At 33.0% G+C, this 20,991-nt stretch overlaps 1 protein-coding gene across 1 annotated transcript in view; it reads left to right on the forward strand.

Annotated features, from left to right (window-relative positions):
* Positions 1-592: 592 nt before the first annotated feature.
* The window catches only part of LOC114340452 (CD166 antigen homolog), an 827,535-nt gene continuing 807,136 nt past the window's right edge, over positions 593-20,991 (forward strand). The window contains exon 1 of the mRNA XM_050657653.1: positions 593-981. The gene's annotated coding sequence lies outside the window, so the exon portion shown is untranslated. The remainder of the gene's footprint in view (positions 982-20,991) is intronic.

Below are 20,991 nucleotides of genomic sequence, written 5' to 3' on the forward strand. Positions count from 1 at the left end.
TCTTCTTTTATACAAAATATAGAAAAATTGTTTTAAGTGAAATTTATTTTCTGAAACAGCGGTAAATTACCGCGCATGCGTGAAATGACATGTTTAACCTATTAAATGTTGATTTAATCTAATATGAAGTCAATATATAAAATGAAGAAAGTCCCCAAAACCCCCTAAAAACTGGTTATTCGGATTTTTGAAGGTATCGCACGTTACGAAAATATCCGAAAAACCAAGATCAAACAAAAACCATCCCACAAAAAAAAAGTAATACGCTTTTTTCAAAAAAAAAAAGGATATGTAAATTCAGCCTACGAGTCTATAAAAAATATAAATATATGTTTTGTAAAAACTATGCATGTGATTTTTTTAAATTTTTAGATTGATTGCATCCCATCTAAAAAAAAACGAAAATAAAATGACAACGTAAAAACATGAAAAAAAGTTGAATTCTGGGAGTGAGGGCAGTTTGACTATCTTAACAGAGGCTAACCTTTATTTGGTTTATAGAATCATACTTATTTTGGGCATCTAAACTTTTTTTGTTAATGATGAATGTCTTTAACTTGCGTTATTTAATAATATCCTTTGTTTCAGGTTATGTTCATCCCAAATCACACACTCGCCATCCACACACATCGAGTGCCCACAGAAGGTCCATCCGAGCTGACATCCGAACAAACCTAAGCCATGACGATGTCGAATATTCCGATGTATATTCAAAACAAGGCGACCAGCTCGTCCTGGAATGTGCCGTAAACATCAATTTTAGCACCAGCATTTGGTTAAAAGACGGACAAATAGTGCAAACGATTCTCAAAGACAATACAAATAACAAAAGAGTGATCGGACATAGATTTTTAGTGGACGTTAGTGGAAATTTATTAATAGACAATGTGAGGTTAGAGGACGATGGGAAGTGGCAATGTGAAGCGGAGGATGCGTTTGGCTTTGTTGTTCAGGGCAAGCCAATACAGTTAACGATTCTAGGTGAGTTTTTACATATTTTCAAAAATCTTTTTAACCTACCACAAAATGAATCTTCTTGAGGTTATAAATTTATAAAAGTTTATTAAGGGGATGGGTACGTATTTTCGACTGCAATGCTATTCAAATGGAGATTCATTTTTTTCGAATCCTGAGAAAACTGATAAGTATTTTTGAAAAATTTAAACGCAGAATGAAAGATTTCCTTCTTACCGAGGGCTGAAAGTCCCTGAAAACTTCTATGATGTTTATTTTAATAAATTACAGGGGTGAAAATCTAATGTTCTAATTTCAAATATATCATTAAAAATTTTTTTTTATTTATTCTAAGGGACTTTCGGCCCTCTATAATAATTTAGTCTTTCATTCTGCTTTTAAATTTTTTAAACATATTTATTAGTTTTTTCAGGATTCGAAAAAAATGGACACCATGTCCGTGGTGATATTTTCCAAATCGAATATTCGCCAAGGCAGTGTTTATCTAGATATTTTGAATATTTTTAGAATCCACCACATATTTGTATACAGTTAAGTACGATTATTATCGTCGTGTTAATAAACTGAAAATTTATTTATAATTTATATTTTTAAGTATATTTTGAAATATATTCATAAAGAAGCCACATCTCGATAAAAGGTGTCTTATTGAAAAAATACCAAGAGGCAAAAAAGCTTTAAAAACACTGTGTTTAACTAATCGTACCACCATAATAGTTTAGTTGGAAGGTACACAAACATTTGGGGGGTTTAAAGGAACAAAATCTCCATAAAATTTTTATGTAAACATGTTAAAAAAGAAGCCGCATCTCGATAAAAACTTGTTTGTCAAAAAAATTCTAAGAGGCAAAAAAGTTTTAAAAACAAAACCTTGTGTTTAGCTAATGGTACCACAACAATAATTTATTTGAAACGTAAACAAAAGTTTGGAGTGGTTGAAGGGCACAAAACCACATAAAATTTTTATGGGGTGCACAAATTTCACTACAATTTTTTGAAGTTATACTTCTTTACGGGCGATATGAGGGTGAATTTTTATATGTTAAAACCTATGATCCGGGCGCATGCGCATTATAACTTTGTTCTGATTGGATGTTCAAATGACATATCAAAAATTATCCAATATGGCAGCTGTAGCACAGCTGTGGTGTGGACGGTTGACGGTTTGGTTATGTAATGTATGGTTGTTGCGTGTTAAAATTTGTGGTAAGAGAAAAAACAAAGGTTAGTTAATAGTTATACTGCCTATTTGAAGTTATACTTCTTTAGGCGCGATTTCATTGAGAATGAAATTTTAGTAATCTGCGCACACAGGCAGTATGGAGTTCGTTACTAAATGTTTTAATGTATGTATTTATCAGTCCAGAAAAGGTGTGGAAAGAATATATTAGTGTTTTTAAATATATTTTTCTACAAACGTGTTAAAAATGCAATTTATAGCACTCCATAGGAGCGTTAAAAATGCTACTTTAAAGCACCCGTGCTTTAAAAATTTTAAGGCACTGCAGTTAAAAGTGAATTGTCAAATTGTGAAACGTCAAAATATTTATATGTCATTTAGTAACATTAATAGATATTAATAATACCTATTTACGAATGTTTCTTCTAAAATTTAGGAATATATTAATTTTATAATACATTTAAATATGTAGTAGTTTTCTTTACAATTTTTACTTACCAATTTGTTTTGTTTATATCTAATATCGCCGTTGTCTAGCAAGTGTCTGCGTAGATTAGCGGTATGCGGTATGTGTATTTAGCTACGGACCCGTTAGTACTTGGTTCAATTCCCACATAAGGAATTTTTTTTTGTTTATTATTAATGGGTATTGACACCTTAGACTATTATTATATAGACTTATAAATGATTAAAAATAATTAAAAATAATTAAAATAATTAATCGGGATGTTGCCCAACTATTTACCGGGTTGCAAATTTATAATAATTGCCTATTTCAAAATGCACTTTTGAAATGAATTTTTCTTATGCACAAATGCAATTTCAGATTTCTTATTCATTACAATAGTTCACAAAATCTCCTGACATTCTCACAAATCCAACGCACCAAACTGCATTAAAATCCGTCTTACTGCGCCAAAAATCGAGAGTAAGGCCTTTTTTTGTGCTTCAATGCCTCGATTAATTCGGCCAGAGATCGAGAGGTCGTGAGTTCGAATCCAGTGCAATCTTATACTTTTTTTTATTTTTTTGAAAGCGGTAAGCACAAAATTAGTTTGGTGTTTAAAACAAATTAAAACAAACTGTTTAAAGTATATTTATTTTTAAGAAATCATATAATAGAAGTATAACTTCTTACGTGCGTACAAAGTACACACACATTCTTTTTTTTAATATGTTCCTGCCATAATAATTCCTTATGTGCATTTTCAATAAAAAATCTCTAATAGTTTTCGACATATTGAAAAAAATCTATTTTCATTTTGTAACTTCAAAGGGCTGTAACTTTTTTAACGTGCACATTTGTACTAAGGTAAGTTAGGTTCAATCGAACTATTTTTGGTCCTGGAATATGTGATTTAATTTATGACCTACATTTTTGTTACATCATGTATACCTCATTTATCATTGTATCTTTTCTATTTAGTTGCATAGCAACTCCTTAGAATAGCTCAAGACAGAGACAGTTTTGCCATGTTAATCGCCAACGTCAAGGGGACTTGATAGGGCACGTTAAGAAGAAGAAAATCTGTTTTAATATCAGAGAATTTAGATTTGCTCACAGACGGACATACAGACAGTCATGAAACCGGAGGTATATATTATTTCTCGTCGTATTCTCGTCTTGCTAAGGCGCGTCGATTAATATATCTCTTGTACTATTTCCGTGACTTTAAGAGAGCACTTTCGCTTGCAACTCTAAAATCAGAAGTCCTAGGTAAAATTTTTCATCTTTGTTACTATCCTAGGGTTATGTTATAAGTAGAGAGCGGAATATATGCAACACAACATTACCAAAATATGCGCATATATATGCATTACTTTTACTACAAATATGCAGGTATTTTTTCTAAATTTGTCTAAATATGCAAATGCATATTAAAAATACTCAAAAATAAAACAATATATTAAGTCGTAAGATCTTCAGGAAAGTTGCCTTCAAAAATACGTACCACTTTCCTCAAACAATCGAAGCCCTCATTTTTTTCTAAAACATTTTTTAATTTATTTCTAATTGTAATCCCTGTATTTCCGGGAATTTTTTGACAATGAGCAGAAAAAGTGTTAACAAGATTAACCGAATCACTTAATTGTAAATTCCTTTGTTCTAATGACTGTATTAGATCTGGTAAAAAACTAAAATTAACTTTTATGAACATAAGTTCTTTAGCAATTTGTACGTTACTTAAAGAACAAAGTACGTTACTTAAGCTGAAGAACAAAAGCGGAATTGTCTACAATTTGATGGATTTTTGTATTTTGATGCTTCTCTCTATGTCCGTCTTTATAGAAGTAAAAGCGAATTTGTCGAATAAAAACACTCTTTCCAGAAAAATTTTTTTGTGGGACATGATGCTTTTCTTTGTCAGTTCCTCATTTAAAAAATGGAATGTGAAAATGAATGTAACTTACGATTTTGGAACAGGCCTTGCAAAATACTTTGTCTCCACTTAGCTTTAACTCGGGAAAACACTTTATCCAAGCACTTTTTTGAATGGTAAACATATTTAAATTTAATATATACCAATCACTTCAAAAACACTAAATACGATACAACATTTACTTTAAACAAATGTTGGCCGGAAACTGACAAAATAATTATTAGACCCTTAAAAGCAGGTAGGTACCTACGACTTGCTACGCTAATAAAATAATATTTTTCTGGGAACACCCATAATTGTTAAATTCAGGTAGTAATGGGAAAGTCCAGATGAGCGATAGATAGATAAATAATGAGCTCGTTCATATCGAAGTTATAAAATTCCAACTAAGAGGGGAAAATTTTAAACTTTTATATAATTTATTTTTAAAATATGCCAAATACATCGTGTTTAGCTTAAATATGCAATGTTGTGTTTGTTGTCTGAAAATATGCAACATATGCATCTATATGCACTTTGCATATATTCCGCTCTCTAGTTATAAGCTTTCATTCGACACCTCATTTACCATTCTATCTAGTCTAATGACGAAAAAGTTAGGCTTACAAACGGACAGACAAACATGGATAATTCAACGTTTCCACATTTTTTCAAAATAGGTGAAGATTATGTCGACTCAGACAAAGGATGTCTACTTGAAAATATTAAGGTGGTATGACACAATGTTAAAATTTATTTAATTTTTAGGTACATTTACCGTGACTATTTCAAAACCAATTTTCAACTTATGGGTATGTACTTACGTAAACTGTAAACTTTCTAGTTTAATAGTATCTAGTTAAAATATCCAAAGAAAGTAGTAATTTTTTTATAACTATACTTAAAGGAACCCATGTCATCACTTACTTGGTATATTGTCCTAAAAATTGGATTTATGTAATAATTTTTGAACTTCGGTACAAAATAACTACCATAAATGATTAGCAATGCAATAAGCTTTATTTTAAGCAAAGTTCAATATTCACACTGCCATAATTTTTAAAATAACTGTACCTAAAAGTAAAAATTATAGTTAAAAACTGCAATCTATGGATTTTGTTGATATAACCGTAACAAGTTGGCATTATTCTAGTGATGAATTAGTTCGGCTATCACTTAATAGATGAGAAACTGAGTTCACGTGTCATTTAGTAGATGGCAGCAGTGATGTATTAAATGGCGACAGATGCGCGTTTGCCGGATGTTAAAAAAATCTACAAAATATTGAAAATGAGTTTTGTAACCATGAAAACACGAATCACGTGGTTTTGTTTGGAAATGTGGCCCCTTCCCCTCCAGTAAACATTTTGGACTTTGTTTGAGTTTCAATCATGGTTGTAACCCCTCTGTGGCTCAGTGGTAAGAACGCCTACCTTTGGACCTAAAGGTCGTGAGTTTGAATGGAATCACCTTAGTGGAGAATTTTTCATTTATTAAAAATTAACAAATGAAAATAGTTTTTCTCCTTGTGGGATCGGTACTCACCGGAGGGACCGCAGACGTTCGGATACAATTAGCGTCTCTTTGCAAAAACAATGACGTCGACTTTGCTAAGTACCAAGACATTTACTCAACACACACTACACATTACACTTGGAACTACATTACCTTTGAACAGTCGTCAACTTGAAATGGGATCAAAAAACCAAAATACGATCTAGAATTGAAAAGGCCAGAGCAACATTTAACAACATGAGAAATATATTCACCAAATTTGACATTATATCCCACTAAAAATACGGCTGCTAAAATGATATATTTCCAATCTTGCTGCATGGAGCCGAGGCCTGGACAATAACGGAAACATTAATGAAAAAGCTAGAGGAATTCGAAATTTGGGTGTACCGACCTATCCTCAAAATATCCTGGACGACTCACACTAGCAACGTAGAGGTACGGCGCCGAGGGGAAAACAAAAATAAAAAATGTCTTTTACAATTAAGAAACGGAAACCTGAATAGCTCGATCATATTATGAGACATGATAAATATCGTATATTGCAACCGACAATACAAAGTAAAATAGAGAGCAAACTCGGACCCAGAAGAAGAAGACACTCATGGCTTCAAAACTTACGCCAATGGTTTGGACTAACGTGCCAATGCCCGCAACGGACGAGGCACATGAAGAAAAAGAAGAATAATTTAAAATGAGATATTCTTCCTCTTTTCACGGTGCCTATCCGTTCCGGATGTTGGCGATCAGCATGACTATCCTAACTTTGCTTGCTGCTATTCGGAATAGTCTGTTTGTCGATGTATTGAACCAGTTTCTTAGATTTTGAAGCCAAGATACTCTTCTTCTCCCTGGCCCTCTCTTCCCAAATACCTTGCCCTGAAGAATGAGTAACAGCAATCTCTGTTCACTCGTCATAACATGGCCAAGGTATTCTAGTTTTCGCTCTTTGATAATAATGCGTGCTAATAATCTCGCATTCCTTGCCCATTGCCTATTCTACGTAAGACCTCAACATTAGTCACACGATCCATCCACGAAATTCTTAAAATGCGACTGTAATACCACATCTCGAATGCCTTGAGTTTTCTTAAAGAAGCTTCAGAAAGAGTCCAGGCTTCTACGGTTCTGATAATAGAAATTTTGCTACCACTACCAAGTGGTAAATCGTGACTTCTGAAACGAGACTTCATCATTATGAACGCTAATCTCGCTTTTCCTATGCGTTGGTTTATTTCAATAGAGTGGTCCCATTGGCTGTTTATGTTGGTACCAAGGTATGTGTAGCTGTCCACTCTGTCAATTGGTTGTTGGTTAACCGAAATAATATATTTCGCTCTTACTGACTACCATTACTTTCTTTTTTTGTATTGAAATCAAGTTCATGTTCACTACTTATATCTTATATGCGCATTGCAAATCATCTAGGCTCTCTGCAAAAACTACTGCGTCGTCGGCATATCTAATGTTGTTTATATCTACCATCTAATCCCGTTTCCTCCAATATGTTTATTAGTATGAGCTTATCATGTTGCACTCTATCAAATGCCTTTTTGTAGTCGATAAAACAAATATATAGGTACGGCACAGTTGACATATCTGCACCTCTACGTAAACACTTGGGCAGTCAATAGAGCCTCTCGGGTGCCTAATGGCAAGGCATTGCGGAATCCAATCTTTGTCCATGATACTTGTTCTTCGAATTTTTTGTATATTCTGCTGTGTATCACTTTTAAAAATGTTTTAAATAAGTGGCTCATTAGGCTAATTATTATTCTGTCTTCGCATGTTGAATTGAGAAATGAAATTAAAATGTGAAATTTTCCGAGGAAAAAACTTCCCCTGTTAACATTCAATATGAAAAAAAAAATATATTGCAGTGACGCTGTTTTTCAGTTGACTTACGTATTTTACATTTATTAAAAATAATATTTTTATAAATAATAACTCGATCTTCATTCTAAGAATTAGCATAATCCTTTTTTGGTCATTTAGATAGGTACTTACTTGTATTTCATATAAATGCAAATTTCTTTATAAGTTTTAAATAAATATTTTTGAGCAGTTAAAGAATTATAGTAATACCGAGTTATCCGCAACCGTGAGGAGAAGAGACGACAGACGTTCGTTTATGCGTTGCAAGTGACCTTGAGGGTTTTTGTTAACTCTGTTATACTGTACGAATTGTCGTCTTTAAATACAATATTAAATTATAAACTATTTCCAAATGAATGAACGTTTAGTATATATTAATGAGAATTTATCCTTGGCAGGTAAAGAAAGGATTAAGAACTGTGGCCTGTAAATACAAAGTACGATTGAGAGCGAACTGAGCCGAGCGTAAGTTGCAATACGTGGCATCAATGCTGTGTCGTTCAGAGAACTAAATTTAATAATAAGATATATGTACATGCTGCCATCTATTCAAAGACTTGTTAAACGTTAGTTTACATAATCACCACCTATTTTGACTGCAGTGTGAACATACCCCCTTAAGCTTTAAAAATAGTTGATTTTCTGTTGAATATCCAACAAAAACAATTCCTTTTTAATCAGAATATGACTTTTTTACTTAAATCTGTTAAAAATATAAAACGGAAATTCATTAATTAACTAAACTTTTGTTAGCAAAATCCCAAAGCTTATCTTCATTAACACACACGAGTTCAAGATGGCGAGCCCATCGTAACAGGAATTGCAGGGCGATAACGAATTAAAGGAACAGAACAACAGGATAGAATGGCATACGGAGAGTGTGGATTATCTACGACTCAGTAGATTATAATTAAAATATGTATTTGTGCATATAAATGTGACTGGAACGAATGGTCGTGAGAGGATGGAGGTTGGGGATGCTGGGGGCATCGCCTCTATTATGCATGCGTATACGAATACGACGATACTATCTTACTATCTTGCACAGGACAGATATTTAATTTATTTGACGAGCGGGGTAGCGTAAAATTTATACTGACATTTGAAGCAATTGGCAATAGGAAGGGAAAGTTTATGGAAATTGCTTAACCTTTAACTACCCGCGCATAAAGTTATAACATAACTACACGCGTGGCGTACTTTATGCGCCACAAGAAAATACACTTAAAAACAGCGGATTAGTTTATTTTTTTTTAAGGCTATGGGTACATAATTCGCAAATATTTTACGTGTATCCCTACTTTATCTGTCTTTACACGGCAAATTACGTGTAGTTAAATTCACACTGGTATGGATATGTAAACATTACTAGAATGTCATTCTACTTGAAAATGTCATCATTAATTTAAAGAGATGGCTTTTGAATGTTCTTGGATAACTGTTATTTTTATAATTGCAAATTATTAATTCAGTTAATAAATGTGATAATTTTTTCACTAACTATGTTTTCAGTGATTGTAATAATTTATTTGTACAACAAAAACTAATACTCAATCGAGAAAAGAGGAAAAGTGTTAAAGTGATTTTTTAATAATATATTGTTATGGAACGCTTACAATTTTGAACATCTTTAACAACAAAATACTTGGATCACACAATATATTATCCTGGTATTCTCTGCTTGGATCTTCCACAAATAATACACAATAAATAACTTTTTATTAAGTTCACGTCTTAAATCACTTATTTATCAAATACACTATATGTATATCAATAATATTTAATCAATATTTCAAAATATTCCCGATGCAATGTCAAATATTTAAAATTGTCACTGATTGTCAGTGTCTGACTGACAATATAATGCTGACAATATTATATTCGGCTGAGTGCGTTGTAAGACAAAGATAGATTTGGAAAATATTACCACGGCATTGTGTTGATTTTTTTCAAATCCTGAAAAAACCAATAAATATTTTTGAAAAATTTAAACGCAGGATGAAAGACTAAATTATTACCGAGAGCCGAAAGTCCCTTAAAATAAATAAAAATTTGATTTGAATGAGATATTTGAAATTAAAAATCACACTAAATTTTCTCTTAGTTTTTCACCCCTGTAACTTATCAAAATAAACATTATAGAAGTTCTCAGGGACTTTCGGCCCTCGCTAATAACGTAATCTTTCATTCTGCGTTTAAATTTTTTAAAAATACTTGTTAGTTTTCTCAGGATTCGAAAAAAATGAATCCCCATTTGAATAGCATTGCAGCCGAAAATACGTACCGATCCTCTTAAATACACTTAGTTGTTTGTTATAAACCTTATTCGGCATCAGTGAATACTTGGAGTTCCTTCTCAGTAAGCCAATTGGGATTTATAACTGGAGTCATAGAATAACTGGATTCCATGATAAATAAAATGACTAATAAAAAATTTTTTGGAATGTGATTTCTTACAGGATAAAAAGTATTGTTTATAAAGAAAAATATATTTTGTGCCATAATAACTAAAAAACAATTGAAATATGTACTTATATTGCTATTTATATTAATATAATCGTGGCATATATTGTTCACCACCGGACACAGCAAATAATAAACTGTAAATTACGATCTTCCCAGAACGCCGATTATACCGAAACTAAAACCAAATTGTAAAGCACATTCCAGTGATAGGTTAGAGAGATAAACAAGGTCAAAAATTAAATTTTTAAATATATTTGCATTAGAGTTCTTATATCTGGCGTACAAATTACGCCAGCGCGTGTAGTTAAAGGTTAATTGCACAAAATGTACTGGACTTTTTTCATTTAGAAAAAAGGAATAAGTGTGTTTTATTCATACCTATTTTTGAAGTTATATTCCTGTAGGCGCGATTGAGAGTACAGTTTCATAATACTGCGCGCATGCGCACACAGACAGTATGGCGTTTAGTTGCTAAATCTTGCAAGTTATGTATAAATATATCAGTGCAAGAAAAGTTGTGAAAGAATATATTAGTGTTTTTAGTAAATTTATTTATTATTATTTTTGTGCCTTTGGATTTGTCTTCCTCAGGAGTAAGGTGAGTATTATTAAAACATTTTATTGTACATTTATTATACTTCACCTTGTCTGTTTGTTACCATGAATTGTCATTAGGTACGTCCGAACCGATACTATGTCCGAACCGATACAGACACAGTCCTCGTAGCGTATTTGGTATAGCATTCGGCCAGAGATCGAGAGGTCTTGAGTTCGAATCCGGAGCAATCCTATACTTTTTTTTGTTTTTTTGAAAGCGGTAAGCACAAAATTAATTTGGTGTTTAAAAAAAAAATAAAACAAACTGTTTAAAGTATATTTATTTTTAAGAATTCATATAATAGAAGTATAACTTCTTACGTGCGTACAAAGTACACACACATTCTTTTTTAATTATTTAGGATATTTAATATTAAAAATGGTATACAGCAAACTATCAAACCGTAAGTTTCCATGGGAACATCAATGCAAGAACAACTTAACGACAATGACCAAAGACTGATGATTGCCATTTGCAAATTTGCGGTTTCTTTAAACACAAAGACATTTACAAATATACGGGGACCTAACCAACTCGAAATGTAAGTGAATATCGTGAGTTCTTTGAGTATCGTGCCCAAATTTTATGCGTGCGTATCTTCCATGACAATTCGCCGATATTGTTCCCGATCTTGCGCGGCATGTAAAAATAATAATTCATCTACTGATAAGTAAGCCCGTCCATTAACGAAGGTTTCGGAGCCATGGATATTTTGCCCTACCAATTCCCCTTTTCACCTCGATCTTTCAATCTATAAGGAATTACAGACCTTCGCGCTGTGTCATCTGCATATCAAATCTGATGTTGATAATAGTTTCTCCCCAATTCAAACTCCACATTGCCCTTCCAGGGCCTTATTAAATATTGTTTCTGAGTAAACGTTAAACAAAGTTGGGGATAATACACAACCTTGTCTGACACCTCTTTGAATGCAAACTTTGTCTGTTTCTTTGTCTCTTACCAACATAGAAGCTTCTTGATTCCAATATAGATGTAGTAAAAGTATTAGATCTTTATTATGTATTCAAATCATTTCTAAATAGTGAAACTGCCTATCATATTGGACCCTACTTCTTTTCAAAATCCATAAAGCAGACATAAATTGGTTTCTGTAATTCCTAAGATTTTTGAAGGAATGTTAACATTGAGAGCAAAGCTTCCCTGGTTCCCAATACTTCTCTGAGATCATTGTTTCTTCACATTTCTGCTTAATTCTTTTAAGAATTATCTTCAGAAGTAGTCTGGGAAAATAACTCATGAAACTAACCAGTCTAAAATCTGTACATGACGATGAATTAGAATACTAAATATAATTAGAAGATGAATATTGGTGGCATTATTTCAGTTTCACATAATGTAGTTATAAATGTTTGTTAGTTCTGAGACATTAAAGTCATCTAGAAGTTTGAGCCAGTCTGATGATATTCGGTCAGAGCCCTGGAGATTTCCCATTTTTGCTTTGGCTTAATAATAGGACCAGTATTCGTATATTTTGCGGTGTTAAGTGGTGGACTCGTATCCAAGAAGAGCTCCTTTATGTAATTAGTCCATTCTTCCTTTGTTGTTTTCGTTTAAGTCGGGAATTATTTTACCTTTTAAGTTCCTCATAAAGTGAGTTCTTTTTCTCTGAGCGCAGAATTTCTTTTTGAGAAGTTTTGAAAAGTTTTTTTGAGAAGCTTTTGTGTATATTAAACTTGTCATGTTTTCTTTGTAGTTCCTCCATTTCAAGACACCTTTGTTCCATCCAGGCCTCTTTTGCTGGGTTAAGTTCATATTTTATTTATCGATACATTTGTCTATGTCGAATATTATCTTTATTTTTCCATTTTCTTCTATGTGTGTGGAATAAGGTCTAGTATTTTATCGCTTATCCTTTTTCTTTATTGGGTCTTTTTCTGGTTTCAAAACTAACTTCGTTTGCGATTGTAACCATGGCGAGATTCATTATAATCTAGATTTTAACCGATATTTTTTTGTTTAGAACTTTACAGCTGTTTTTTAATCTCACAAGTTATCTTATTTCCGAACTCATCTGCTATTTTCTGTCTTCCTGAGCAGTCAAGTATTAGGTTTGATTGAAAAATGGTAAAAGCAAAATCATTCGTCGTGTATTTTGATCTGAGATCCGTTTAAGGTGTCTACTATCTGGTATTTCCGAAAGTACTTACTCAGCTGAATGGTGTTGAATTTGCCTTTTGCCATTATTTTTATCTTATCTTCAATAATTTAAAGACCAACTTTAATAATTCTTCTCTCCTAATTCTCTTACAAGTCAACTCTTCGTAAAAGATCCAGCATTTACATAATATGTAACATATTATGCTCATATGAACATATTATGTTCATTTGCTGCTATAAGTGTAGTGTCATTAGCATATTTGCTAATATATATATTATATTGCAGATTTTTCTACTAGCCACCCTAATGCCATAGACCCATCCTTCTAAAGCTATCGTGATAATATTTCACCATAAATATTAAACATGTCAGGTGACAATAGGTATCCTTGTGTACCCCCTCTTTCTGCTCCTAATTGGCTTGTCACGAGGTGTATCGGTGCACCCATCTCTATTAGAAAAAATCAAATATTTATCCAGCTTACACAATGAATGCCTTCTTGTAGTCAACAAAGCAAATTATCATAGGTAATTGAAATAATGGTCAATCGTTGGCCTGTCAATTTCCACCACCCACATTACCTACTTTTTAAAAGTTTTACAAAAACAAACTTTTTAAAAATTTAGTAAAAATTTGTTTTGTTACAAAATAAATTATTAACCCTTAACTACTCACGACAGCACCAAAAATATATTTTGTTGTAAAACGTGTTTTATAAAAAATTCCTAGAACACCATCTGTGTACCTGCAACTGGTGTGTAATTGTACCTGCTCTCAAATGCTGCAGTTTTAGTATGGTTTAGTCTTTGAGCTACGGTGACGTAAAGTTTCCTTGCGGTATCACGTACCGCATGTCAATGTTTACGTTTATATTGTTAAACGAAGTCCATGGTATCATCTCGCTGTTAGTATGGCAGCAAGTTCATCCAGTTGTTCTATCTAACTGCTGTCGACATTATTTTACTATTTTTTAGTTACCAATACTCAAGTTTTTTTGTAATTAGGTTTATAAAGGATTTTGTAAGAACCTTCATGATTCATGAAAATGCGTTCATAATTTTCATGAAAAAATAAAATTGGTTTTATTTGGAGCAGTATTTTATTATATAGCAGTGTGAAGAATCATTCTGTATTAATGTAAAAAAACAAATACAGTGATATAAGACAAATTCATTTGGAAAACAACGGAGAAATGTCCTGAAACATCCACGTCAGTAGTTAAGGGTTAATCAAAAATTTTTAAAAACCATTTCCGGAGTGGAATACGAAACGTCAAAAGCAAATTTCCATTACAACCAATTGATCCGATATAAACAGTATTTAATGAAAAATTGGAAAGGAAAAATTTCTCTAAAATACATAAATAGCTGAACGCCCAGGAGCGGATCTTAAAAATTCATAATAGGGGGGACAGACTTACCTCAAATACAGTGATGCCACAGCTGCCGATTTTCGGAAGATCTACCGAGTACCTGTCAAATCTACCGATCTACCTAATTCACCTTTTTTCTACCGAAATATCATCAAAATTCTTAATTTTCAAATTAATCTGGCAATTTTTTTCCACCCAAAAATCAAAATTATTAGAACATTTTTTTGGGGATAGATTTGGCAGAAGAGTTTAGTCAATTTTCAATAATTCTTGAATTGCTTTTACTAGCTTGTGACACAATGTGCGAACCAGCAGATACGGATTTACCGATATCAATTTTATGACCAATCTTTTGTCCTTTTATATTATGATTTTGGGAGTAAAATGTATCTACCAGAATCTGAATATTGAATACTGAAGGATTGTGGCTTATTTTGATATAGAAGATAATTCCAAACTAAAAATAGTATTTATATTAAAATTTTAAAACAGGAGAAATTTATTTTGCACCTTTTTAACTTACAGAATTTCGACATAACTAAAGAATATTAAAATTTTTTCTCGTTCGCAATTGCTTCAATATCCGACATTGTTTTGTTTTTAAACGATTATAAAGTGTAAAAAATCATGTTTTTACCTATAAAATATACTTTTTTTTTTATTTACAATTTGCTTCAACCACAAGGGTTATTAGCAATGAACTGTATTTACATCAAATTACCAAATTTAGGTATATTAAATTTGGTTAATGAGTCCTATAGTACGTAAAAAATTAAGAGTCTTACATGAATTACTTTCACTTAAACAATCTTTAATTGTAGTTGGTAACTGTTGATGTTGCCGTTCTATAACGTAGAGGGGACAGTCTATTATTATATGTTGCACTGTTAGTTCACTATCACACACATAACACATCGGAGGGGCTTCCTTCTTTAATAAAAAGTCGTGGGTGATCTTCGTATGACCAAGTCGCAATCTGGACATGAGCACTTGGTCTCTTCTCTTTGTAGGATGTTTCGACGGTGATATACTTTGTTTGATTGTTCTTAATGTAGAGTTTGATTCGTTCCAATTTGTTTGCCATTTTGTCATGATCTTTTTTTTAAAATATTGCTTTAGATCAGTATGAACGCAAGTAGTTATGATGTCTGTTAAGGGATTCTCACTCGCATTTTTTGCTAATGTGTCAGCTTTATCATTTCCACTTATCTCGCAATGTGATGGTACCCAGAGGAACTGAACTAATCTTTGATTTTGTTGGCATATCAAGAGTTCCGCCTTAATTAAGAGGAGGATAGGATGTTTGGGGTATACCCGCCTCAAGGCCGTTAATGCACTTAGGGAATCGCTAATGTTTATTGAGAATTTGATGTCATGTGTGTTAACAAACTTTAATGACTGGAGGATAGCAAAGAGTTCAGCTGAGAATATGGAGGTTTGGGGAGGGAGCTGGTAGGAACTGTTATAGTTATCTGTTGTGAAAGCCGCTCCTACTCCATTTGCAGATCTGGATGCATCGGTATAAATATGGATGTGATCATTAAAACCATTTAATATCTCTAATAATCTCTGATTGAAGATTTTTGCTGGTGTGTCACCTTTCTTGAATGCAGATAGGTTTGTATTACAAGCAGGGAGAGCAATTGTCCATGGTAATATGTGTTGGCTGACTTTAAAAGTATTGTAAGTGTGTGGAATTATTGTGTCTAAGCTCTGTAACGTTGCTCTCACTCGATGATAAAACGGAGGATCCAATCTTTTCCCACAATTAAATGTCGATGGAAATCTATCTGTAAATGTGTTTTTATAAACAGGTACATGTGGGTTAGTTGATACTCTTAAGGCATACATGAGGCTAAGGTATTCTCTCCTGAGTTGAAGGGATGGTTCGCCTGATTCAACATACATACACTCAACTGAGCTTGTGTAGTGTGCTCCCAGTGCAATTCTAATTGCTGAATTATGAACTGTGTCTAGCACTTTCAATAGTGAACCTTTGGCTGAGTTGTAGGCAACAGCAGCATAATCTAGTTTTGAACGAATTAGGGTTTTGTATACAGTCATAAGAGTTTGGAAATCGGCACCCCATTGTTTATGAGAGATACTTTTCATTAAGTTAAGGCCGTTTTGAACTGACAGACGGAGAGAGTGGATGTGGTCTTGCCAAGATAGTCGGCTATCCAGTTTTACTCCCAAGAAGTTGATCGATTCTGAATACTTTATTGGTAAATTTTTTAGGAAGAGTTTCGGTGGATTTACTTGTTTCTTTGGAGTTTTACTGAAGATCATTGCTTTCGTTTTAGTGGGTGAAAATTCTAGGCCAGTAGTATTCGATCAATTCTCTAGTTTGTAAATGGCTTGCTGTATATGGGTCGTCATTGTTGATATATTTTTACCACGACAGAATATAACAAGATCATCAGCAAATAGACGGGCTTTGACTAATGGGCTAAGTGACTTAGCGATGTCATTGATGGCAATAAGGAAAAGTGCAACACTAAGAGTAGACCCTTGAGGAATACCGTTTAATTGGATTTTAGAGTCTGAAAGAAAGTTGTCTATTCGAACTTTGAAGTTTCGCCTATATAAAAAATTATTAATAAACTTGATAATATTTCCTTTAATCGACCAACTTGACAGGATTCTTATGATATCTGATCTCCAGATTGTATCATATGCACGCGTTATATCAAAAAATACAGCCAGACATTCTTGACCACATCCAAATGACTCATGAATTACAGATTCAATATCCACTATGTTGTCTAATGTAGATCTGGACTTTCTAAATCCACTTTGTATAGGGCTAAGTAGCTGTCGATCTTCTAGGTACCACATTAGTCGGTTGCTTGCCATTTTTTCAAGTACTTTGCACATATTAGATGTTAGGGAGATTGGTCGGTAAGACTCTGGGTCCGATTTATTCTTGCCCTGTTTAAGAACTGGTACAATAATGGAATCGTACCAATCAATGGGGAAAACATTATTTGTCCAAATGAAATTATAAAGATCCAAAAGATATTGTTTTCCTTCCGTTGGCATAGCTTTTAAAAATGTCGTAGGGATGTTGTCAGGCCCTGGGCTAGTGTCTTTAACTTTGTTTAAAGTTTCTAACAGTTCATCCATCGTAAATATGGCATTTAGAGGTAAATTATTGTGGTCATCAAGATTTATACATGCATTATTAAATTTATTTTTATGGGCTAGGAAACTTGTAGATAGATTTTCGTCACTGCTATGTTGTTGGTATACGTTTGCTAGTACGGAGGCTATTTCTTGCTTAGTTGAATAAATATGGTTATGATGTTCTAGGTAATGAATGGTGTTAAATGATTTTTTCCCGTACATTCTGCTTATCATTTGCCAAACCTCAGAAGTCGGGGTAGATGAATTTAAAGATGATACATAATTTTTCCAGGCTTCTCTCTTACTCTTCTTTAAGGTGTATCTACAATACGCCCTTAATCTTTTGAATTCTAGCTGGTTATTTAAAGTTGGGTGCCTTCTTAATTTATAAAACGCCTTTTTTGACTCTTTAATTGCTGCTTCGCAGTGGGAATTCCACCACGGGACTGGAGCACGTTTTTTTGGAAATTTTGAATAACCTATGGACTCGTGAGCTATTGACGTTAAAAACTGTACGAGATGGAGTACTTTGGAGTTAATATCAATGTCTGTATCAAAGGGCTGAACCAACTGAGAAATTTTTTGTGAAATTAAAGAGGAATATAGAGACCAATCTGCATTTTTCAGACACCATTTATTGGATGGAATTGATGAGGAGATATGGTTATTGTTCGTAATTAGGATAGGAAAATGATCGCTTCCATGCAAATGGGATGTCACATCCCACGACAGAGTTGGTTGTAAGACAGGGTCACAGAGGGATAAATCTATTGGGGATCCATTGCCGGTGGAAATATTGAACCTTGTGATTCTTCCATCGTTAAGGATATTCATATTAGAATCTGTAACAATTTGTTCGATTTTACGTCCCAAGGAATCTGTTTTTTTACCTCCCCAAAGTATATTGTGGGCATTAAAATCGCCTAATATAATACGCGGTTCTGGAATTTGATTGAAGAGTTCAGTTATTTCTTTTATGGACGGGTCTAAGTTCGGAGGAAAATAAATATTACATATATTGACTTTGTGGGGGCCTTTTATAGATACTGCTGTTGCCTCCAACTCAGTTCTTAAACGTATTACTTCGGTATTAAATGAGTTATGGACATATATTACTACTCCCCCACTAGCATGGCTAGCAGTTATTCTGTTCTTATAATACGGAGTATAGTTTCTTAAATTATGACAGTTATCTTCTTTGAAGTGGGTTTCTTGTAGGCATATTACAGATGGTTTAAACTTAGCTATAATTAATTTAAGTTCTTCTAAATGGGTGTAATACCCATTTAGGTTCCATTGCAGTATACAGTTGAATGTTGTATTAAATTTCAGCAGAGGCGTCGCTGCTGTATTCACTGTGATCAGTAGAGAAAGCGGATAATAATAGCTGTTTATTAATCTTAGTTTTTAATCTTGTACAGCGACTTTTCAGATACTTGGGAGTTAATGCTGGATGGATTTTAGTTAAAAAATTGAGTAGTCCTTCGATATCTTCTGTATACGTTTTTGCAATGCTGAGAGGATCTGCAGAGCCGTATGCATTTTCAAAGAAATCAATTAGTTCTTCCTGGGTTAAATATCCGTTGTCAGAATTATCTTGGAAAAAAGAACTAGTGCATTTAATAAGATCTTCTGCTAAAGTCTTATTATCTTCAGGAATAGTTTTTGCTTTCTTAGATTTACGCAGAGGTTCTTTAAATGGGTTCTGGTCTACTGATGTTGAAGGAGACGTTATTTCTGACACCGCTCGTTTAGACGATTGAGTGTCAGAGGGTATAGGAGGTTGATTTTGGCTGTGATTATTCATTTCATCATTATCTGGCTGGATAGGTGTTTGAATGGGATTTGAATCAAATAGAGAAGTATTGGTTGTTTCTTTTGATTGTGGACTGGTGGATTGTTGCGAAGATTGTGAAGGATGGATAGTTGGCTGGGCATCTGTTATGATAGGGTGGCAATTTTGGATATAATTTGGTTGAGCAGTAGGTGATGAATTTTCGATAGATGTTTGAGTGTTTGTATTTTTTTTGCACTGAGAGGCTAGATGACCTTGTTCTTTACAAATGTAACAAGACTGTTTTTCAAGTGAAAAATAAATTCGATAATTGATTTGTTCATAGTTAATTAATATAGACTCAGGAATATTTTCCAGATTTTTAGGAGAAATGTAAGTATAACGTCGGAAACTCAAGATATGCTTAAATAAAGAGTTAGTTGTACCTATTCTTAGAAAATCCAATGGAGTTATTTGATGAATTGCAAAATTTTGTAGTTGAGTCTCTATAATACTGTGAGGTATTGATGGGGGGACATTAGAAATTATCAGTTTTTCGCTTGGTGTGACTAACTTCCTGGCTTGGATACGTTCCTGATTGATTACTATTGTTCCATTATCTGTTCTTAAAAATTCGGTGACTGTTTCTTCAGTAGTAAAATATACGCAAATACGATCATTTACAATCCTGGAAATGGCGAGAATTTTATTGGGATCGACTTTAGTTGCTATGGCATTTAAATAATCTTCAATTTTTGTATTTGGAAGTGAATTGAATAAAATGGCTTGGTTTTTGCTTGCGAATTTTTTGTTAGGTTGAGTCAGAGCGGTTGAATATAATTTTGATTGATTGGATGGATTAATGACATCTTGAGAATTTTGAAGTTCAGAAGATCTCTCCTCTGAAATTTCCTGCATATTGGGCCTATGTTGCCTGATTACGGCCCTTGTGCTTGGACAGGTTCATTAGTAATTAAGCTACTTAATTACCTCGTTACTGGTATTTATAACCGTTGTTTACTGTTTGTTGATTAAAAAATAGTAATAAAGATGATCTAACTTACAGTTTGATCCCAAAATCGGATTAAGCACTATATAATACACTATTATACCAACTTTGATAATTTTCTAACAAGTAAAACCACCTTAATTTTGATAAAAACTAAGAGCTAATCGGAAACACTGTTTACTAGTTAAGAAACCAGTTTCGAATCCATATAAAATATACTTGTATCAACAATTATACAGCTTTCAAATAAGAATATTTGTATTTTGAATGTTAATAGGTACACGTGTGGTAAGTTTTTTAAAAAGTATGCGACAGGAAAAAATATGCAGTTTTATTTTATTATAAATTAATTAATTCCTTATAACAAAACTAAATCATCCTTGATATTTAGTATTTTGCTTTAATTAGACGGCTCTCGAGTTACTTTGGATTAAAAAAAATGAAAGAAAATTGCTCTATAATACCTAGAAAGCCGAGAAAATACATTATTTCAGGTATACCGATTTTGAACTTTGAATGATTTTTATGATGAATGGTGATTATTGATCATTATATTATGATGATGAATGTAGTTTATTTTTGAATACTCGTACTAGTCCATTCATTAACAGTAAAATATTGC

This window comes from Diabrotica virgifera, chromosome 1 (genome assembly GCF_917563875.1).
Source record: "Diabrotica virgifera virgifera chromosome 1, PGI_DIABVI_V3a".
Classification (NCBI taxonomy): domain Eukaryota; kingdom Metazoa; phylum Arthropoda; class Insecta; order Coleoptera; family Chrysomelidae; genus Diabrotica; species Diabrotica virgifera.